Source organism: Camarhynchus parvulus, chromosome 4, assembly GCF_901933205.1.
Source record: "Camarhynchus parvulus chromosome 4, STF_HiC, whole genome shotgun sequence".
NCBI lineage: Eukaryota > Metazoa > Chordata > Aves > Passeriformes > Thraupidae > Camarhynchus > Camarhynchus parvulus.
In genome coordinates this window covers 33,801,762-33,826,559 of record NC_044574.1, presented here as the reverse complement: position 1 = coordinate 33,826,559, position 24,798 = coordinate 33,801,762, and the positions used below count along the sequence as shown (strand labels likewise).

Genomic DNA, 24,798 nt, shown 5'->3' with positions numbered 1-24,798 from the left:
AAATAATTTGTTCAATGATATTAAAAAAAATCTCTGCTAAGCACTCTGCTTCACACTACTATTCAACTATTCACACTACTCTTCTAAATACATTAACAAAATATATTCCATTTGGAACATGTCAAGTAAATGGGTAACACTTTTTCTAGCATGTCTAGCTGCCATTAATTTAGTTAGTATTCATTGTAATTACACTCATCATAATGAATTAATTTAGTATTAATGTGAATATTATACAACTTTTTAGACAATCCATTATAATTCAGCAATAATTAATGTACATATTAAATGAAGTGTTACTACTTAGTGCTATGATAAAGCTGTGTTGTTTCATTTGAAAAGCTTTAGAGGAAGTTACGTTTAATCTCATTGGTATTCCATTTGTTGCCAGGAGATATTTTTCAATGGCAAAGGGCAATTATCCTTGGGAGACTTGTTAACTTTTCAGTGAGATTCCATGTTTGCACTTGTCTACTGATTCACTTATAAGATACTGGCATTTGAAGCAAGATATTTCATGGACACAATAATGCAAAAAACTCATTGAACTATCCTAAAAGCATGAAAAATTTCTGACATTTCAGACAGTATCCAATAAAAGATGCCAGAGTTTATAAGTGAAGTCCTGTAGCACTTACATTTTATGATTCATCTTCCCTTCTGCCCTCCAAGAGTAATCCACAACTGAGAAGCAAATATTTTAAATGTATCACACATAACAGGATTAGGTGCCTCAAAGGCATCCATGGCCACTTCAGGCAGCTGCCTAAAAGTAATGACCTGGGGAAACATAGCAAAAGAAGAATGCCCATATTGGATTAGGGTAAGATTTGTCTCGACAGCATCCTGTCTCTAGGCAGTGATTATAAATATATGCCCAGGGAAGGGTAAGAACTAGAAGTAGATTCCCCAGCCTCTAGTAGTTTTAGCTGATGAAATTTTATCAGATGTATGTGGTTTCTAAAGATCAAAATTTTGTTGTATTTTGGTTCCCTGTATCTACTCCCACAAACCTGTTCAAGTCTTAGAACAAGTATGAGTTGTATGGGTCTACTACCCTGTTCATTTTGTGCGTAAAGAACTTTTTGCTATTAGTGTTTTGAATGTGATTTCTTCTATCTTAATTTGTATCTACTTTGTATTGGATTTGATTGACCTGTAGTCAATCCATTCCCTTTATGCCACCAGTGATTTGTCAGCCTCATCTATATCCTTCTTTGGAGATGGTCTCTTCAAGAGAAGTATCCTACTCTGTGTAGAAGCTGTTCATCTTTCTTGCCCTGTTTTGGGTTTTGCATGCTATCCATTGCTTTCTAAGTGTGAGACATTCTTAGGTTTATACTATTTCAAAATCATTCCTTCAGCTTTTCCTTCTTAGTTTCTTGCTGAATACCAATAATGAATGGTTATGTAACTATGGGCTCATTTCTCCATGGTGACTGTCAACTCTAGGCCCACTATGTTAAAATTCCCACCTTCCCTCACCCTCTTTGTGTACCGTTTTACATTTATTTGCAGAGCATTTATTCTGCCATTGTTTTGCTTGTCACTCAGGCTTGCAAGTACAGAATTTCTGGAATTCTACACTGTCTGTCCTTGCCCTGGCCAACCCAAATAACTCCAATCAGGGATATTTTTCAACAGCCCTCATCCCTCTTCCCAGATTACTTATGAATGTTGAACAGCAGAAAGGCCCCAGAAAGACTCTTTGAAAAAGTCCAGCAGCAATGTCTCGCAATTTCAGGAACTGGATCTTTCCTCTCTACTACTTTGCTTTTAAAGTCTGAGTTATAAATGTCTGCCTTCTTACCTGCTTACTTTTTATAATAGCCTTTGCTGAGAAACTCTAAGAAAAACCTTCTGCAAATCCAAGGTAGACTCCTACTGAGCAACTCCAGGCAACCAAATCACTCACATTCATGTGTCTATTGAATGAGAAAAAGTGCTTCAGTAGTTCTATAGAGGAATATTTTCCTTTAAAAAAGCCATCTTCACTTGTCCAAAATATAGCATATTTATCAAATGTCAAACTTGAGTTTTGTATTATAATTTATACTGACTTGACCAATATGGACTTCAGTATATTTAGGTCTGTCAAAAGACACTTTTTTAATATCTGCTTTTTTAACTTTACATTAAATTTTATTTTCACTGCAGTTACATCTTACAGTTCTCAATACCTTGGCAATTCTAACATTGCATTAGATGTGAGAGATAAATGCACCCTCACTTGTCAATAAGATGTATTATTTATGAATTTCTTATAGCTGTTTAGTGAATACTATCTTTCTAATAATTTGTTACTATTCACTTTCTCATCACTTCCTTTCTGCAAGCTGTGTTCCCACTGAGAGTTATTAGGATACATTATTACACAGCAAGCAAACTTTACCTGTAGTTTTACAAAATATGTCAGTGTTGTGCTGATTAATAAGAGTTCACCTTATCTATGAACTTCTGACTTTGTTTCTGCTGATATGTTTGACCTTGGGCTTAACCTATGCATGTCTCATTTCTGTTGAATTTTACAGATCACGTAGGCTGGGCATTCTTATTTATTATTTCACACTTAGGAAAAGAATTAAATTTTTCTATCAAGTAGTGGATTAATAAAACAAATGTTAATAGTTATGAAGTAACTATTATTATGAGAGAGAGAATTAGAAACTATTTGGGACCACCCTAGATCTTTTAAAAAAGTTCTTTTATTACTTCAGAATAATAAAAAATATTAAAACAAATGGTTTTGTAAACTACCTTTTTTCAATTGATGTATTAATAAGGCATTCAATCTCTTTAGTTAAAGTAGACCAGCACAGTCACTGCAAGCACTGCCCCTTGTTGAACTCAACAGTTGTCACTTGTGAAGAGTTAATGAAATTTTTATCCTCTTTTTGTGTGGCAATCTTTTCTGTCTTTCCAGTGTCAAGGTATCCTTCTCCCTTTCTCAGGCAAAATCAATTCACCCAGTGGCTAGCTTCCTGCTTCTGCATAAAGGAGACTGCAGCATTAAACTTTAAGGAGTTCAAATCAGGTCTAATGATGCTCAAGTACATAATGTTTAAGTTAACATGTTCAAGGCTTGGTTTACTCAAGTAAACCAGGTAAGTCTGTTCTCAGTACAGCTTTTGCTATTGCTGTATACCTTCCAGGTTTCAGTGTCATCAAGATCTTTTCTGTTTAGATATGACCTTAGACCTCCTCTATGGAGGTCTACTAATTCTTTCCTACAGGCTAATGATACTTAGTTAAAAGTAGTCTCGTCTACCTTATCGTTATTCCATAACATGCCATTACAATATTTTTTTCATTAATTAATGATCCAAAGTATTTAGATCCAGTTACTGTTAGGGACTTATGACCCTGTTTGCAGACATAGTGAACTCCAATGTTTGAAATGAAAGGGAAGTGTTGACTCAAAATTGTTGTAGAGATACCATTACTAAGACATAGCGCTGGTCAATGTTTTCTAAAATGTTTAAACCTTTCATTCTGGTTTTCCTAAATAGATGGTACCCTATTTAAAACACTATTTTGTCCTTTCTTGTAGGGATGAATTCTGTTTCTGACTATCTTGACAAGTGGCAAAACGAAAAATTAAAGTTTCAATGACAATATTAACAGCATTCAATTTTTTTTGTTGAAAAAATGCCAATTTTTGGGAACAATTTAATGTATTATATTTCACACATACTTTGGGGGCATTCTCTATGTGGTTTGTACTAATGCTTACTTTGTGGTACACGCAAATAGATGTTGTCTAGGCTCACTTCTATGTTTCTGGTATGGACTAGCTGAGATTGATAATAAGAAGGCTTTTCTTTTTTATCTGATGTGTTAATTTGTATCTTTTCAGGCAATAATCTTTTTTTTAAGAGATACATGGTATTTGCTCATCTTGTTTCTGTACATTTGCAGATGTGGTGTCACTAGCATTTGTTCAATTGGTGCATTATTCCACTTTTGCGACCTTTTAAGTTCTATGTTCGTATTCACAGGTTTTCTTTTCATGACTGATACTGGTGTTTCCCTTTCTAAGTACCTTCATGGTGGCTGTTCTGGAGCTGTCCTTGGGGGAAATGGGATTAATTCAGTGGAGATTGGTCTCTCAGTGGTACATCTGGTTCTTCTTTTACAATAGAAAGATGGAGAAATGCCTATGCGTGAATGCTCATGAAGAGTATATGGAAATATATGAATTCAGCTCTTAATCCAACTAAAATATCTTTAAACTGTGGTAGTCTTGAATCAATTTAATTTAAAGGAATTCTGAGGAGCCAGGTTCTGACTGGGATCCCAGCAAGGAGGATCAGATTGCAAGTTGCATGTTGTGTGACCAGTGCTTGAGCATTCTTAGGAATTGTGTCCTATTGCTTTCACTTAAGCTTTGGTTTTCAAGATTAGGACCTATCTCAGTAAAGGAATTAAAAAATAATTGCCTAAAGACACACATTCTGAGAGATATGCAATATTCCACACTTCAGCCCAGAGCGCTTTTCTGTGGTATTGTTTAAGCTCTCAGAAAAATAGTATTTACAATGAGAACCTTTAACACCCTTTTACCATGTTTGCTGGCAGGCACTGATTTAATGCTAATGTGACAACTAAGATTTTAGTGAGAGACCTTTTAGTTCTCTAAGAGAAGTGTTGCACATTCTGAAAACCGGACAGATTTTTCTGGCCAGTGTCTCCTCACATTTGTGCCAGTAGGGATTTGCTGACTACCCAAATTATCTTTCACAGGATAGCACATGTCTATCTTATGCAGAAATGTTTATCATCCTTTTTGACATTTTTCTAAATAGTCATACTTTTTTAAAGAAATAAAACAGACTTTGTTGTTGTTAATAAATGGCTATGTAATGTTCCCCCCAAAAACTGCCAGACGTATAATGCAAGACATCAATTTAGGATGAGCTTGCATTCTAGCAAATAAAATTATATTTCTTACAAAATATATTCACAATTGGCAGTAGAAACTTCTTGGGTGGAAAAAAAAGTGAAATTACAATATTAATATCAATAACATTTATAATGTTAGAGCTACTGATATGTTAAAGTAAGCTCTGTTGTATTTCAACAACTGGATGAAGTGTGTTAGGTTGTTCTTTGTTTTTTGTTTGTTTGTTTTTTCAAGGAAGGCCTATTTCTGTATCTATACATATAAACTACATTGTTTAACCATACATGTGGTCAGACAGAAATTGTTATCTTTCACACCAGACCTCTACTTTTTATAGAGCTCATCCTAATAGAGATTTTCAGTTTTGTATTTTTGAAATGCATAACTGCACTTCTTTTATGCATTTGCCATTTCTTTAACCTATGTTGTAGTAGTTTCATGTGGCTATAATTGTATTAAAGGAAATATTGATGTAGAATCTGAGTGGAAGAAACTGGAAAAAGAAGAAATATAGTACAACTATATTCCTGACTTTATTGAACAAGAAATGTAGCTTTGCTTCTTGGTTTGTGTGTTCCAAAATACAGGTCATGTATTTGGCTCATAGGAGAATTTATTCGTAGTACTTTCTGGGGTTTGGGGGCAAAATTAAAAAATCTTTTCTATTTTCCACACTAGCCTTTAAATGCCTTACTTGAGTAAAGTGAACATCTGAACCTCTTTTATCGTACATCCAGCAATTATATTAATGTGTTTCTACTAAAAGTGATCAGTTCATTCTCATATTTAGTCAGTTATAGGGCCACAGAAGTATATGGAGCGCTATAGTTAAATATCCCTATATAGTTACAGGTAATTTTTTATTATGAATTAGAATCCATTTATATTTCCAAAGTTTTTGCACCCATAAGAAATGCAGATTAAATTTCCCGTTTGTATGAAAACTGATATTTAAAAGTCCTATTTGATTTCATCTTAAAATGGCATTTCAGTTAGGCAGTGATTTGTGCATTACTCTTTTATAATTTCGCAATGTTATGTTTTTCAGAAACAGTAAATAATTTTCTGGTTTACTATTTGAGTCAGAATAGAGAGATTATTTCTGCTATTTTCATCTTTATCTTCAATATTATATCTTTTAATTCCTAAGTGCTGTGTCTGTAGTCAGTTATCTTGAAAAGTGAGATAAAGGTGATAATAGTGAACCAAAACTACCATGTTTCCCATGTTTAGCGACTCTGCTGATTTTTCTGGTTTGGATTTTTAAGAACTGTTCATTGAGCTAAACATTTTTGATAGAGATGATGGTGGAAGTTATCCATTGATCTGGGAATGGCTATAGTTCTTTCCTGGTTTTTTCAGTTATGTTTCTCAACAGGAGAGACTGTGAGAGAAAGCATTTCATTTCATATCAAATTCCCCCAAGATTAAACTCTTACAACAGTACTCACCAAATTCCCCCATTATGAAGTTATTACAGCACTACTAATTCAAGCCCCAGGTCATTATGAAACTCTTACTTTTGCCTTAATGAGATAATGTATCCTGAGCTATGGATACAGTAAAATTCCTACTACACCTTGCTTCCATTATCTGAAAGGCGTTTTTTTACACTTATATTTAGCTTATCTAGTATTGTGATTTGGAAATTAAAGGATCTACCAGAATTTTTAATCTATTAAACAAATTCAGTGACTACAAATATAACCTAAAAGATACCACTGCTTCCTCAGGTTACCAGTATTCATACTTGCTTACTGTTTTTTTGTTTCAAGTGATGCATCTGCATGTGAAACTATTAGGATTCAGCTAAAACAGCTACTTCAGAGGTGTCAAATGCATGAGGTGTTATTCCGCCACTCCTTGTTTAATGCATAGTTGTGTGTTCAAGCATAGCCCTCATCCAGAAGTACTGTGGAGTGGAACCTACCCTGTGGAAACACTTAAAAATGTAAAACTACCCAGAGGTTTCAAGCTTGCAGCAGTTATCAGTCTTCAAAGCAGCCTCTGCCTCAGACTAGGGTACAAAACAAGTGGCTGGCAGTGCAGTATTGTTTTGATTTGAATCCTCCAGCTTTAGTTCATATTTTTTTCTTCTTTCTTATGTTAAGTAGAGGTATGTATGACATTTTTGCAGTAGAAAGAAAATAGCATTGAAAAACCTTCTTGCAGTCAGCTTTGCAAACCTCTCAGAAAACTCATTTCTGATGGACATCATCCTTTCATGCTTCCCTTGTTGAGACTGCTTTAAACAACAGTTTCATTTATATCCTGCAAACTTTCACACCAATTCATAACATAATTAAATTAGACCCAGAAGTTCACTAGCCAAGCTAAGCCTGTTTTCAGAACTATCAGAGGAAAAATAACATATTTCAAAGAAAGTTTACTGGCTTTATAACAATTTTTTCTAGAGAAAAAAACACACAAACCTCTTTCCAGTTAGCTTTGTATTTACAATGCTTCAAATAGGTTTTTTTAGTGAAACATATATGCCAAGGACAAGCTGAACATTTCTTAAGAAACATGTACATATTTATGCAGTTAAAAAATTGAAATAACTTCTTCCATTTCCTGTATTGCCTTCTAAGCCAGCTGTAAGAAGATGAAAATAAAATGGATGAAATTTCTTGGTCATCACTAAAATACTTCCTTTTCTTCTGAGAGGCAGGAAGTCAACTAGGATTAACAGATGAGGGAGTTTCTGTTATATGTTATTAATACTATTCTATTGAATCATTAAAATGGGAGAGTAGTAAAGCAATAACTGACCACATAATCAAAGCAAAATTCCCCACTTTCTAAATTTGATTAATTCAGTGTAATTTCTTTTACAATAGAGTTACATTAAAACTTATGCAAAATATGTTGATAATAAGTTTGATAGAGAAAAAACTGTTTTCTGCATACTTCTCCCCTTTTTAAATGGTTCTAGATTCTGTTCACAATTCTGCTTAGTAATGGTAATAGAAAATACAAATACAATGGAAACTTATTTCTTACAGAGTTAAATACATATATAGTGGACACAGAAAATATCAAACTATTGTCTGAAATTTTTTTCCTGCCTCTTTCTAAAGATAGTTTACAGCAATTTGTGCTATAGTAATTTATGCCCAGAGATAACTAATTTGTAAAAGTTCCTTAAATGTTGCCAGTTCCAAAAAGTAACTTCTAATTTAATATTCTTTCCAGTGACATAAACCTGGTTCAAATGTTCCCGCTCTGCTATAGTAACTGAGATGTAACAATGCACATCACTGAGTGTACACCTACACAGAGAGTTCATTTTTAATTTTTATTAAGCCTATTCTCATTTACCTGCAAGGGTTTACTTGCATATATTTAACTCAATATATATCAGACCACATTTTTATTTAATGCCTTGTTAATTGTGAAGACACCTTGACTTTAATATTATGCTTTAAAATTAACTCTAGTGAACTGTGACTGAACATGATGTTATAGGGTATTAGGTATAATCTGGGAAAATGAGCACTTAATCTATATTATTTTGCCATTGCTGCAATGGATTGTTTGGGAATGAGTGCCGGTGTTATTACATTTGTTTACAATTTACATGCACAAACCATGTAGGTAAAAGGGAAAATACCAATATGTCTTATCATCTCAAATATATACTTAAGTTTCAATAGAAAAATTGAAGGGAGGTGATGAATTTTTGCATAAAACTTTAATTGCATGTAAATCTACTTGATCATCTGCTTTAAGAAATTTGCAGGCTGCATGCTAGAACAATTACTAGGCCCATCTAATCCTACAGATTCGTGTGGTTGTAGAGTAATCTCTACAAAGCCTATCACTGCCTATCAGTGACTTGAAAGTGTGATGCTCAGCAGGTTTTATTTGACCTTGGTTTTGACTTCCACATTTTTGTCTCATGTCCTTTCTTTTGTTTTCATCTTCAGTAGTAAAGGTCATTTGCAACAAATCGTTCCTGAGAGCACTAGCAAATTAATTTTATAAAGCATTGTGAGCACCAGTGCAAATCTCTGCCACTGCCAAACTCTGTAGAGATGCTAGTAGTTCATAATTTCTGATCTATATAACATCCAAATCTCTACAAAATACATTCCCTGGTTTACATTCTTCTTCATGCTTCACTCCTTTGCCTAATAACGTCAACATTACAGTTTTTTTAGTTTTGATCAATTAATTTACACTCCAAAACAAAATTTAGTAATCTGCATAAATCTAGATGCTTGTAAATTTATCACTATCAGTTCCTGATTCAGATGTGTTACAGTGTGCCCAAAAAACAACAACAAAATTTGTGAAAGGTATAAAGCACAAGTGTAAGGAGGAGTTGCTGAGGGAGCTGGGATTGTTTAGCTCAGTGGGGACCTTATCACTCTCTACAACTACCTGAAAAAAGGTGATTATGAGGTAGGAGTCGGTCTCTTCTCCCAAGTAACAAGGGATTGGACAAGAAATGGCCTCAAGTTGTCCCATGAAAAGTTTAGATTGGTACTAGAAAAAGCTTTTTCACCAAAACATTTTACAGCCATTGGAACAGGCTGCCCAGTGAAGTGGCAGAGTGACCATCCCTAGACGTATGTAAAAGATGTGTAGATGGGCTGCTTAGGGATCTGGTTTAGTTATGAGCTTGGCAGTGCTGGGTTAATGCTTAGATTTGGTGATTTTAGAGGTCTTTTCTAACTTAAATATTCTATGAATTGCTCATCATATGTATTATCATAGTACACATTTTTTGTTTTTTTTTAATATAGTGGAAACCAGCTATACAGAGACATTTTCAGTAAAATGTAAGACATAAACTGAAAATGTAATTAACAGGCCTGATGGAAAAGGGAGATATTTAAAATATACTTAGTTGCTGCAAGAAAAAATGCTCAGTCAAGAAAAAATGCTTCAAGTAAACAATTGTTACAAATAGCGATAACATATATTCTAGTTAGGGGTTAAGTCAAGCTTAGTACTTATATTCCCTTCTGCTTAAAACCAAACCTATGAGCCTAGTTCTGCTAACAGTGTGTCTTACTAGGGCACTCTTTAATGACCTCCTGTCCAAATGCTCTTGCTTCTCACTAGATTTGGATGCAGCTGAGGTAGATATTAATCATTTTCTTCCACCAGTGATTCTGGGCCAGCAGAAGAGCCATATGTCTATATGACATTAGAGGACTTATTTTCAGAGGGAAACCATGTTAAAAAATTGTTGTCTCTGTTCCACCACCATATGATTATGTGGCACTGGTGTGTTAACTGCAAGTGCAGTCCAGAGCGCAATGGTGTGGTTAACCCAATTCATGCTACTACATGCTGCTATTGTAAGTACTGTGCTACTTAAAGAAAATTGATAAGTGAATGCAAGTAGCAATTTAGAAAACAACTACTATGAAAAAGGAGTAAAATCATAGCTCCATTAAAGTAAACAGTGTAACTCCCACTAATTTTATCCCAAAGACTCAGCTGCTTGTGATCAACATTGGTTTATACTGTCTCAGAATAGTTTCTTTATAGCTCCTTGTGTTGCTGCCATTATTAGAAGAGGTGAAGCTTTTCTGTAACGCTATTTTTTTCATATATGTTGTAGTTTTTTGCTTAAATATACTGAATAGTAAGTAGTTTCTTCATTTTCAGATATTTGCATATAGTCTGAAGGAAAAGTACTACCACAACAATTATATTCAGTTCACTAATTATTTAAGAATTCAGTTGGAATTAATTGAGTCTCAGGGTATTGTTTTTATTTTATCCTCTTACTAAAAAAAAATTATAACATGACAGATTTGTAAAAGTTTTCTCTCAATATTTAGCTTTATCGGTATTAAGAAGTGTTTTAAAACTAGGGCCACTTTTGTCCTAGTATACACTATACACAGTTATGGATTTTCAGATAAAATGCTCCAGATAGAACTCTTTCTTGGTAGAGGAGCAGTTGTAATGTCATCTGCAGTGTTCCAAAATCCAATGGGAGATTGACCAAAAAATTTCTGTCTTTAAAAAATGTCATTGCAGTATAGATGCGTCTATCTGCATGTGCTCGGGTGCATGTGTGACAATCAGTGCTGCTGACTCATCTAAATGCAGTTAGAACTGTCAATTTTGCTTTGTTACAAAAGTTCTTCTCCTTAGCCTCCTGTGCTTTGCCTAGCATAGTTATTCATCTGCCTAGTTATTTATTCCTATCCCCAAATTCCAAATCAGCCTAGTCTGCTCCACCTCCACATGACTTCTGCCCTTATCCAGCTCAGCTACTCAGCCTACCATCAGTCTTCATGTCTGCCTGAAGTATGTCTAAATCCCCCCTCCCTTCTGTCACTTCCAGTTGTTTTGTGACCAGAGTGCTGCACCAGCCTGTCAGCTGAGTTGTCACCCTTCCTTTTACATTTGTTGTCTCTTCATGTGCAAAATGTCTGGGAGGAAGCTGAGCTACTGGTCCAGTAAAAAAGATAAAGTGAATACCCTATACTAAACTAACAGGTTTCACGGCTGTAAAATGGAATATGAGAAGTCTGACCTAGGACAAAGCCACACCTGCTTTCTACAATGGCTAAGATGGCAGCTGAATAGCTGGACAGAAAACTTACTCTCAGGCAGGTCTAAAATACATTAGATTACCTTAGCTTCCTTTCTGACACACTGAAATATTGTCATTTGTTTAAAAAAAAAAAAGTGGGGTGTCTTCATGGAAGATTTTTTTTCTACTGACGTGAATTAATAGGTCAGCTGTGAAGAGCAGTGATCTTGGCAAGAAATACTCAAAAATTTCTACTACCTAAAACCACTTTTAATTAATCTGCATGTTCAAAGCATCCTTAATTATTTCTTCCTGCTTCCCAGTGTGTAGGTTCTCATTTAAATCTATCAAAATATGTTCTTTATGGTTTTGGTACACTTAAATTCTTAAAATGCATGATCAACAATATCAGAAATGCACCGTGTTGTGGAAAAAAGGCTCAGTATGTAATAAAAATCACAACTCTTTCACAGGAGCTGCAGGAAAAAGAGAGGGCTGTCTGCAACTCTGCTTTATAATTTCCAAGCAGGATATAAACTTAAGTCCTGCAGAGTTGTTAAATCTCACTTACCTTGGTTATTATAGGGTATTAGAATAGTAGATGGCTGTACTTTCAGACATCCCCTGCAGGAAAATTCTTCTATTTCCTCTAAAAACTAAATACTTTGAAATTACAGGAAAATAATTCATATTAAGATAGAACTTTTTTTATTGCATCCTAATGTAATATATGGTTTATGCTGCTAGAGAATTTTCAGTCATTTGCAGATGCTGCTGGTTTGTGGTTGTTGTCATAGGTGGACTGGTTTTTTGCTGCCCTTGTATAAAAACCGTGAACATACAGAGAAGTCAGTAGGGAATACAGACAAATTCTGACTTGATAACTGATCCTTGCCTCTTTTTACCTCTTGGAGTAAAGGGAGTAAAGCATTGCATAATAAAGTTTAGTTTAGACTTTTGCCTTTTAGTGTAGCGTAAGTGACAATAGGAAAAAAACAGGAGGAACCCTTAAAGAAATGTAAAACAAAATCTAAAAATGAACTAGCAGCACTAATTGCAAAAAAAAAGTAAAAAAATCAAACACAACATACATCTAACTGTATAATTCTGATAACAAAAACATAGTTATCTCAGACTCTGGTGTGTCTGTTGGGACTGCTTCAATGCATCTGTTTTATTGTGTTTAAAATATTGTGTACAGAAATGTCTGAGCCTGCAGAGTTTACTTGTTTCTCAGAAGAAAGGCTCTGCAGGAGAGAGTTTCCATCCTGTGGAGCTTACAGACTCTGCAGGATCTTTTGCTCAATGACCCTAGTTTATCAACAATTCATTTGTGTGACTGAATCTTAAGTCTCCCAGAAAAACGAGTGTCAGATCATTAAGGCTGTACTGTCCTTGTTAGTAAGAATATATGATTGGTCAGAGGGATGCCAAAATGTCCTTTTCCAAAACACAGGAAAATAATAGAATTTGTTTTCAGTTTGGTTTACAACTAATTTATGAGATGTTTCTTTTCCAATGTCAAGAATAATTTATTGATGAGGTTTGCCAATTCTGAATATTTATATATTTTTTAATTCTCTTTGATAAAGAATTTGGTTTTATGCAATATGGGTTGAATTTGGATGTCAACTACACCTTAATAAGAAAAAAAAAAGTGGAGAAATAGTATCTATATAGTTGTGCAATCATAATGATTTAGAAATTAAAAAAAAAATACAAAAAGAAATATCTAACTAATTAAATTAAGAGATTAACTAAACTAAGAGATTAATAAAACTAAGATATTTCTAACTAAGTAAATCAAATCTAATGAATTAAATGTTTAATGTATAAAAACTAGAGTCTAGAAAAAATTAGGAAACTAAAAAGGAAAGCTTTGTGGTAGAGGAAAAATCCCACCTTTTTTTTTTTTTTTTTTTTTTTTTGCATCCTATAGCATTTCTGGCAAATATGATGAAGATATTTTATTTAAAAGTTCTAAGATTTAAAATTTGTCTTTCCTCATATTAAAAAAGCAGTAAATTCTAGAAAAAAATAAGCTGTATAGGAATCTTTTGTGCCAAATATATATTAGAGCCATATATCTCAGAAGAAATAAATGATAAATTGACATCATACAGAATATCCAACTGCAACAAGATTTGAAAATACTCCATTTTCAGTGAATGAATGACCTGATGAGTGTGCCAATGTAATACTCAACATGTATAGTCAAAATAGTTCTGCAGCCAGTGTTATGTATTTGTTAATATGTAAATCAATTTATTTCACATTAAGTAACTTTGTGCAGAAATCATGAAACAGGCTTTGTTTGATTACAAATATATGAATGCAAATTCTGCTATTGTCATTTTGTCATACTAGAACTAAAGCCAAAAGAGAACTGATTCTATTCTAAAACTTGTTTAATTATTGGTACAATGAACACAAAGACAGTGACCTGGATAAATAATCAGGTTTTTAAATTCACCTATTCATATAAAATATTTGGAAGTAGAACAATCATATCACTATAGAAGCAACATAGGTACTCTCCAAAAAGATCTTACTGATACTCATGTACTTTCAGCTTGATGATGTAAATTCTGTTTTCCATTCTTTAGAAGATTGGCTTCAGCTTAGGTGTTCCAAGTTTAGATATTTCAAGAAATATTCATATTTAAAATTAAATGCATGAGAATTAAATTACTATAAATAAATAACCCTTTGCTTCTATTTGTAATAGTCATGTGCATATCTAGCTCAACCAACTTAAACTAAAATGCAAGCCTTCCAAAAATATGGTATTCTGAGATTAAGATGAGCAAAGGAGTATAGAAGATAAGTCTGTAGTGTAAAATTTCATCTATCATCTTGTCTTTGAAATGATAGAGAAGCAAGTTTTCAGAGATGCAATTTATTGCCCTTAACTGAATGATCATTGCATTTTTCATTCAGTGTTTTTTTTTTTCTCTTTACTTGCCCTACTTCATGTCATTTATTTGATTTGAACAATGTAATATAAATTAGAACATATGTGCTACTATATTTTCTGAACTTCTTTTTAAAAATTCTCATTTCTGACTTCTGCTCACTTTTTCCTTCTCCATTTCTTGGCATGCACTATTGCAAATACACTTTAAATGTCAATCAGCCTTTGCCTTTACATTCTTCTCTTCCTGTCTTTCACAAAAAAAAAAACCAGGACAGACTTTAGACTTGCTAGGAATAGCTCCTCAGTGTTTCTGTGACACAAAACAAGAGTTAGGGGAGGGTAATAACAGAATTATATTTTCTAAGGAAAAAATAATAGTCAGAAAGTAGATTGTCTCCTGACTTTCTGAGCTCAATTTTTTTCTATTTAAAAAAAAATTGTTCCAAATTAGTTCTAAGTTTTTTTATGTGCTTCATATGCATATTGCTGCCCAGCAGATACCCCCCTGTTTCCATATGACATTTTACACTTGAAGGAAGTCAGCTTTCAGTGAAGTGTCACCCTTTGGTATGCGTGTGCTCGTTCATCAGGAGTGAAGCACTTGGAGGAGGCATGTCAGTTCCTATACATTTCTGCTGAAAGGTGGGAAGCTTCAAGTGGCAACCTGTCTGCTCTCCTGGCAGCTTACACGGCAGCGCTCCCTGGCCAGCCAGCGGGCCCAGCCACCTGACTGCTCACAGCTCCCTGACAGAGGCTGCCCTGTACTCTATGGCCTGCAGCTTTCTCCTGGTTTTTAAAGTTAAACAATTGACTTGTGGGCCACTAAGCCTCCAGATAAAACTCTTCAAGCCTGGAGCTAAAGCAAGGCTGTTAGGTACGCTGCAGATTTAAGATGTCAGCTCTCCCCCTCAGCACTCAGCGGCCTCTGGAGGCTCCCGGGGTCACCAGCCAGGGACTCCATACCGGGCTCTGCCTCACCGAAGCTCCCCTGGCTGCAGGCACCTGGCTGTGACTGCTCTGGCCTCTCTGCCTGCCCTTCTGGAAAGTTCTCTGTGCCCTGGCCACACTGGCAGCCATCTGCAGGTGAGCAATAGCAGAGTCATAATAAGGGAAAAAAATGTTAGCATAGAGTCTCAACCCTATGCCAGATTGCCACCCCATCTATCCTGTATCCCATACTGCAACAATCCGTGGCTCTCTCTGGGCTTTATATGGGTCCAATCCGGCCAGCTCGAACCCAAGCCCACACGGACTTGCATAGACGAAAGATAAAAGACAGAGAAGCGCTCTTCCCCACGTGGGAGCAAGTATCCTGTTTGTTGGCTTGAGACCGGACACCCCCGGCAACAGCAACCACCCAGGTAGAAAAAAGGGGAACCGCACCTGCAGTAGGGTTTTATACCCCAGGAGGGGGGCGGGGAAAGAGGAACGGGGCCAATGGGATGCCACTGGGGAGGGGCGAGGGGAGGGGCCACCAGTGGGACAAACCACAGAAATCGGGGGGTATGTGAGGGAGAAACCATGTGAGGGGGCATACACCATCCACCTGACCTGGCACACCCAATACAAAGACAGCCACTAAATAAACTATTTAGTGCAATACAACACCATACACAATCCTGCAACTGTTCATACAGATTGGCTTATCTTTACATTTCAAAACTTGGTGTATGCTCAGTATAAACTCTGCACTTCCTTCATTGGCCAAAACATTAAGAATTAATCATAAAATGATAGAATTATCAGGGTCAGAAAAAACCTCTAAGATCATCAGGCCCAATCGTTAGCCCTGCCCTGCCATCTTCACCACTGAACCATGTTTCTAAGCACCACATCTAGATGCTTTCTGAACAGTTTCAGGGACAGTGACTCCACTTGGACATAACTTCTTCCAATGCTTCACCACCCTTTTAGTGAACAAACTTTTCCTAATAGCCAATCTAAACCTCCCCTGGTGCAACTTGAAGCCATTTCCTCATATTCTGATGGTTGTTACCTGGGAGAAAACACTGACCCCCAGGTTGCTATGATTTCCTTTCAGGTAGTAATAGAGAGCACTAAGTTCTCCTCTCAACCTCCTTTTCTCCAGGCTGAACAGCCTCAGCTCCTTCAGCTGGTCCTCATAAGCCTTGTGCTCTAGTAATATCTCCACTATGGCTGACAAATTTCACTCTTTTCCATTGAGAACTAAATCATCAGATTTAACATTCTACATTTTTTGAAATAATTAAAGTAATTGAGTAATTAAAACAGAATTCTTAGTTGCATCACTTTCTATTTTATGGCATGGTGATTCAGGTACCTGAAGTTCTTTCTGCATATTATGTCTCATCAGCTATGCTGCCAGTCTGTCAGTCTTGATAAAGATTATAGTCACAAATAAACAACTTTAGGAGTGATTTTTAGCACAGATTTCATCAAATTCCTAAAAGGTGAAGGACTAGGGCTTAGTCTGAAATTGACTACATTTATTTCTGAAAATAAAATATATTATAGAAGTCTTGTTGTGTCATACTTTGTGTGGCAATTCCTCTTCTGTCCTGTACAGTCAGTTTTCATGAGCCTGCACAGATGTGCATTCTTTAAAAATTGAAAGAGAAAGGACTGCTTAGTTAATGTTGACAAGAAGGCACAGGTGTGTTAAAAATATAGATGTTAAAAAACTTGATAGCGTATGAATTATGAATAAATAGGTATTTAAGTGCATAAATCAGTAAATTGATTATGAGGTTTTATTTTACTTCTAAGGCACCTATAATTTAGTAGTGAAAAGTTCTGTCATGATTTATAGACACTTTCAAGACCAGGAAAACGAATCTTTACTCACAGCTAATGTATTGATGAGCTACCATTGTCTTGTAACGCTAATAGAATCCACTTCATAGAATAATCTTATTTCTTTCTCTTTATAGTTAGAGATTATAATTATCTTTTAAATATGTTGGAAAGTTTGGGGTAGTCTCTTGGCTTGCTTGGGTCTTATATCTTAATATTTCTAAAAACTTAACAGAACAAGATGCATTTTGGATCTCATATGTGTATATGTTTGTGTGAATACAGTTGTACAGATATATACTGCATATTCTTTCAGGAAGCCATGTATACTTTCCTACAGAGGTGCATGTTTATGCCTCACAATTTCAAAAAAGGAAGATTTTTATTTCTGTATCCACAGGGGATCCTCTCTAACATCTCCTCTGTTTTCCAAGGGTTTGGCATCCAAAATGGAACATTGCCACCACTTCAGCTCCTATCTCAGTTTGCCTACCCTGCTGAGATAGAATCCTTCCACTTCTGTCACTAACTTTTCTTCCTCCATAGTATTTGGTGACTTCTCCAGAAGGCATTTTTGGCTTTGTGCTCTCTGGGACAAATCATCCCACTTCAACCTGTTTTGTGGGTGTTTGTGCTGCCTCAGCAACTCATGGCCAAAATCCTGCCTGTGGTTCAAGCCTTGGGCAAGGGGATCAGCTCTAGAGCTTATTTGTTTAGCAGCCTCAGAGGTCTCATCTGGTATCAGAACCAGACAGCTGCTCTAGTGCAGCCAAATTGCATTGATCTCTCAGGGTTTGATGCCTCAAAGGGCTATCAGAACTGTGGGAAAAGGATCAGTTCTGAGTGGATACCTGCTTTCTTTTTCCCTTCTCTATATTTTGTGTTAAGAATGGAGCTTTCCAGGGCCATGAAGTCACTGTGAGGAATGAAGCAATCCTCTTGATACAATTTCAACTGACTAAGCTGACGATAATGAGATGCAAAATTGCATCATCATGCTCTCTACTGGTACTGGATTATCATGCAAAGACTGATTTGACAGTCTCCTTTACCAGTAGTTGCTCTTTTTCTTCTGTTCTTCATCATGCAATAGCATTTATTATTCTATTATACAATTATAAATGCTATTATACAATAGCATTTATTATCCGGGCCTGTACTCCAAGGTACTGTTTCATCAATTGTTCATGCTGTGTACAGGGAATGAGAGGATTTCAATGTCCAGCTAAATGTATTTTCCTCTGTCTTATATACCATGATACTGCCTCCTGATCTGCAGGTCATGTGCATGTGCATTTGATTCTTGGATCAGATGACAGAGAAAGGTATTCTCTGCTTGACCCATATCCTTCTAGGACCAGGAAGGAACAAGAATCAAGTTGCACAGATGATGAAAAAAACCCTACTAGAAGTGTGAGTCAGGACATAGAATCATAGAAAAGTTGGAAGGGGACTTTGAAGATCATCTAATTCCAACCTCCCTGCTGAGGACAGGGATGCCTTTAACTAAAGCAGGTTGCTCAAAACCCCCTCCAACCTGGTCTTGAGCACCTCCAGGGATGGTATATCAACAACCTCCCTGGGAAACCTATTCCAGTGCCTCATCACCCTCACAGTAAAGATGTGATATTCCTCTTTTTTTCCCTAGAGAGGAAATAGAGAACATTTTCTGGAATAGGGGTTGACACATTGGTAGTTCGCAGGGTTCTCCTTTCTTCCCTTCTTGTATATAGACATTGTGTTTCCCTTTTTTCTGACATTTTATCAGTGCATCCCCTTCAGAGAAATGCCTGAAATTTGTCTCAGTTTTACAGGTACCTGTCACTGTTTTATTTCTTCCAAAGTTTCTCTCACTGTTAGAGAAGTCTTGCTAGAGTGCACATATCAAGTGTTGAAATTGTATTCAACTTCAATTGTATTCAATTGCTACCTTACCCAGTAGCAAAGACAGTGGATGGCAGGAGGATGGAATACTCACATGGGTTCGACTGTCCTTTTTTGTATGTGCACCTTCTATGCCTTTTCTTCACAGCTGACAGCCAGAAATACGTTGCTTTCCCTCAGTAAAAGAATGAGAAGAATTGGAGCTTGGGGAGGGCTTTAACTCTGTTCTGTTCATGTATTGTCTGGTTGTGGGTTTTTTTTCCTAACTGGAATTTTGTGTGCTTTTTCTCAAAATTCATATCATCTTCCTGTCAAATGACCCCTCTCAAGTCTCAGGTTATGGCTTGTTCCTTCCCAGCTGGTTTTATAACTAAACCAGAAGTAATCTGCATAGACCATAATAATAACAGGTGTAAGCAAACTGTCATTGCTATATTCCTTATGTCATAAGGCAGAAGTCCAAATATAAGGAGTGGTAGTTGAAATGTCATTGCAAGATGAGTGACCCATATGAAGTTCTTTTGTCTTCTAAAAACATTGTATTCCATATGGTTTTAAATGCACCAGTGAAATAGGTGCTGTTGATACGACTGGTGTTGTTTAAGCTGTTTTCTAAACTAATTAAGCACTATTAAGGCCTGTTCAGAAACACAGGTGTGCATGCAATCTCTTTTCACATATAGCTTAGATATAGCTTAATACATCTTCACAGTCTTGCCATGGAGTATTTTTTTGAAGTAAGGAGCTGTAAATTGAAATTGAACTGTCAATTCAGAAATATTTACTTCAGCCTAAAGACTACATCAGGATGGGATATAACAGTGTCTGTTAAAATGTACAGAGGTTGAAACTTGGATTAAAGAAAATATTTTGAGTGAATAGAATTGGAGTTGCCATAAACTCCTCAATTTGATTTGCTATTATAGTTGGAGAGAAGAAATTTGGATATCATAGTGGCATATGGAATAATGAGAAGCCATATTCAGTCCTTGTTGCCTGTCATAAGGAATAGTGATTCTTCCCTCTTTTACCACTTTTTTCTAAACCTACAACCTATGGGAAACAGAGCAAAGCCTCTGCTTTGTTAGAATTCTCTCTTTAGAGGAATCCAAAACCCAGCAGTTTTCTTTCTTAGTCCTTTGCATCTGATGTGGTCTTTGCACCTCAGGCAGAAGCATTCCTGTTCCTATTTCTCCTTCATAAATTCTAATTCAGTGTTTTAAGTTTCTTTGCTTTTAAACATTTGGGGGCTCTTTTAAAGCTGAAAAATATTTTAAGACTTTGAAAAAAGTTAGTGCTTTTTCTGGTTAGTTTAGTTACTGTCACTTCTCTGTGAGGTGAGCCTAGAATTCTTTTCCATAATTGCAATGGGGATCATTTACTCTTGTACTGTGGGAACATTAGGTGAAATGACTCTTATAAATATATAGATTACATCAGTAAATATTATTTTTCTTTTTTTTTGGACTAAAATTCTTTAAAGTATGTTACAAATGTGTCTGACTATCTATCATGGTTTCACAATAGATTAAACAATAGAATATATAATTCTAAACCAGAATTACATATACAAATTCTTTCAACCTCCATTTCATTGATGTTATAAGCAATAAATAGTCACTAAAATTGTGTTTCATGAGGTGAAATGAAGGTAGCAGGTCTAGCACACGAAAATTTTCAGTAATTAGATATATTTTGTGGTTGCTTTTGCTTCCTTGTTTTTGTTTTCTTTTCCCAGCTGAAGTGATATTGAAAATGAAGTAAAATAACTTTTTGAAAGTTAAATAACATTATAAAGTTGAATTTGGAAGGAGACTCAGTAATAAAACTGTTTCTTTTCAATTTCTGGCATACACTTGGTTGTACTTGTCACAATTAAGCATTAGATTTGCTATTTCCGGATTGTCTTTTAATTGTAAGGAATACATCAGTTATATATTGAAGAATTATGCAATGTGATGCAAAATATACTTATGACCATTCTTGAGGAAAGAATTATATTTTATCAGTAACTAATTGGAAGAGTGCTTTAATTACACATTGAGATGGGCTTGATGGATTAACTTACTACTTTAAGATCTTTGAGTATAAATGAAGTGTTATATATTTAAAATTATAGGTATCTTGATTAAAGATATTAATTTAAATTTCCCTCTTGAAAATAACTGTGTTACATGTATGTTCATTCTATCAGTAACATAAAAGATGACTACTTAAATATGTTATGCTGGTGTCCCAAATAATTCATTGGTATTATGTATGAGAGCCAAAGCTCTATAAAATATTTTAATATTAAAATGAGCTAATAATCACAAAATAGTGTTTAAGTTAGAAATTGGACTTGGAGGATTTATGATGCAGATGCAAAAGTGGTCTATTTAAAATATCAGAATTCAGGATTGATTTGATTTGCTTATTTTGGCCTGAATCAAATCATCTTATTTCTATGACTTTCCCAAATAAAGAGTAAATTCAATGTTAGATTCTGTGCTAGTGGTAAAATTGTTGTTGGGAGTTATCAAAAAAGATAGATCTATGAATAAACAATTCAATGTCATAGTAAAATTTCATCCAATTTAATTAAATAGAATTTAATTATGTAGAATCAATAAATCATTCAAAGAAAAAGTCATCTACAAATCTAATGAAATACTTGGAACAAATGTTATTTTTGATGGTTTTAAGAAGAAAAAACTGATTGTTGAAAGATCAGATGAAATGTAATTTTGTAACAAAAAACCCAAAAAACAAAGGCTGTTTTTGCAGAACAAATAGTATTTTACATGACCTGAGGAAAGCAATTATTATATATAGTTCTTAATACCTATGTGTCATTTTTCCTTCATTAAAATAGTTTGTTTTCCTTATTTTGTTCAAAGAGTCTTTGTGTGCTCTAGTTTGAAAGAAAAGCCAGAGGAGGAGAATTACAGCAAGTATACTGCAGAGATGACAAATGCTGTTGGATCAGTTACGGGCTTTGGTAAAGCTGTGCTGTAGGGAACCTGCAGAGGTATCGCAGCTTTTTTCTAATCAGAGGATAGAGAACATTTTGTCATAGAGTGAAAGAAGGAAGAAAGGAGGGGAAAGGACATGTCTTAATTTCTGTACAGAATCTGCTCATAAAAAAAAAAAAAGACGTTTTGGATAGACCTCAAAGCTTTTGCAGGGCATTCCTTTCATTGTATGCTTTCAGATTGATGTACACAATGCAACTCCTGTTATTCTACATTTTGGGGTATTTTCATCAGATTTATTGAGGGGTTTTTAAGACTGTCTTACTGTTACTCCACAGCTGTAATGATAATTTCAGAAAACATTGTCTTTCTAAAAGTGTGAAAAGTAATCCATATTTTCTATTAAAAATTACACAGGAAATTAGTGTGGCTGGATGAAGGTTGATTAAATATTTAATATAGTTAAAGGAATAACAAATAACTTATCTTCTGATTTAAATTACTGATATGCACACCAAAAATTTTTTATATGTGTTTCTAGTTCGTGTATCAAATTCTGATACTACAGAACCAAAAATTCCCCAAAACACAACTACATATAAATGTAAATAAAGCATATGAAAAAATCCCAGAGAACAAGCTGAAAAGAAGACTAGCATTTTTATTTTTCTAGTAATTTAATTTTAATGGCATAATGTGATTAAGCAGTTGTTTATTATTAATTATATTTCAGATAACAGATATAGCAACAGGTTTTAAGGACATATGCAAAAATGCCATAATGAGAAGTAAATGAAGTTTACAGGGAGTGGTTTCAATCTCAAGCAGTTTAAGAGGCAATGTATAATCAGAATCAGAAAATCAGAATTAGGAACAGGTAGAGTACAGTTTGTCCACAAATGTAAAAATATTTTCCTAAACAATTAAAAAGAAATTTGAAAGTGTAATAGAAATCTCCAAGTTATCTAAATGATCACACAAATTTTCTTGAAAGAAAGCTCAGAGAACATCAGTTATTTTGGTTTGAGGGCTGAAGTTTTGAGTGTACTAGGCTTGATTTTGTGTTCAGTAGTTATAAGCAGATTTCGTCTGCCAGCACATCTCTTAACTCAGAGAATATTGAGTTCTTTACTTATGTACAATTACATATTCAATGAAGAAAAATTTTAAATTATGATAAACACGTATACTATTTGTTAGTGATCCCAAGCAAATACAAGAGAAAGTAAAAAATGGTAAAGAAAGCTTAATAAGATATTAATGATTTTGTCATAAAAAAAGCCTGAGAGTCTGTTACCTTGTAGTTTCAGCAAATCAGATTTCTGAAATAAAATGGGCATTGCTTTTGTAGTGTCTGTAAGATAATGAAGCACTTGAAATCCTCAGCATTAGCAGGGCTTGAGCAGAGTGATTGAATTATTCCATCTCCAGAATAGGTGTGTAATTCTCAAGTCAAAAAGAAATAACCCAAAATCAAAGTCTTTGCATAGTCACTGAGTTGGTTACATTTGTCCGTGCACCTTATAGTTGTGTTGTAGTTTCATTATTTGTGTAGTTGAAAATTATGTTCAATGAATATAGCAATATGAAAATGAGTTTACTCAAACGTGCTGAAAAGTAATGAGTGTGAACTCTGAGGGGAACTAAGAAAAATTATTATAGAATGGCCACTGGCAGTGCCCCTCACTGTTTTCATAATTATGTACAGAAAATACTAGATTTCTACTAACTATTGGAGATTGTAGCTTCTTACACATAGCATTGCTGCTGTCAGTGAGGGAGATTCAGGTTTTTTTCTACCCTTTGGAAGATATTTGGGTCCCAGCACTTCTGAAGTCTTTGTTTCTTTATTTGTATGCAGACAAAGGTGTTGCTGTGTATCCAGTGATGCTCCTATGCGAAAGGCAGTGCAGAACAGAATACAAAAAAGCCAGAAGGGCAAAACTTTTTTATTTTTAAATCAGCTTATGATATTGGTGATGTCTTATGATGGTTGTTCACAACTTTATTATCTAACAGGATACGTCTAAAGGCAGTTTCCCAAAAAATTAGCTGGTACAAAAATTAATCTTCACAATTCAGCAAATGTCGTTGTTCCATCTGGGTCAATATTAAACTAGCTCTTTTCCCCTGACTTTGGGTCACAGTGTTGTTGAAGATAGATCTGAGATAAGATATAAAGTTGAAGACTTTATATTGATTATTTGATTTTCAACCTTGAGGTAAAGGCATGTAGAGAACCAATGTAATCTTTACAGAAAATTTCACTGTTCCTATTTTGTCTACAGTCACCTGATGTCTGGCCACATTTCCCAGAAATTTTGAGTTACTGAAAAATAAAGATGAAACAGAAACATTACTTCAGGAATGAAACAGAAATAGTTGCATTTTGCCATTGATAATATCAATTAAATAAATGAAGAATTTAGCTATAAGCCAATAAGTCAAACTTAAGTTTCTTTCTATATTTTTTTAATTAATCCAAATTGAAACATCAAAATAAGTGAATTAATGTCTTCAGAAAAAGACAGAAGCTTATTTTAAATTTAGGTTGAATAGTACATTATGTCATATATTTGTGCAAACACAGGAAAGTGCTATTTCACATTTTTAGTAATTATAAGTTTCATAGCAAACTTATAATTCCCTACAGGAACAACATGTTTTTCTATTTGGTTTAACTTGTTTTTTTATTTTAAGCAGTTGTAAGGATTTTTAAAATAGAGCATGTCTTAAAAATGAATAAACTATGAAATTTTGTCAAGTAGGTATAGCATGTAGCAAAATATTTTGCAGACATTTAGACGCTGAACATTTCTACGAGTAATATCATTAGACTCTTCAGGTTTCTTGCACTAAA

The 24,798-nt window shown here is 34.8% G+C and overlaps 1 protein-coding gene across 17 annotated transcripts in view; it reads left to right on the top strand.

Annotated features, from left to right (window-relative positions):
• Positions 1-24,798, top strand: part of TENM3 (teneurin transmembrane protein 3) — a 1,284,378-nt gene that overhangs the window by 428,950 nt on the left and 830,630 nt on the right. The gene's annotated exons all lie outside the window — the stretch shown is intronic.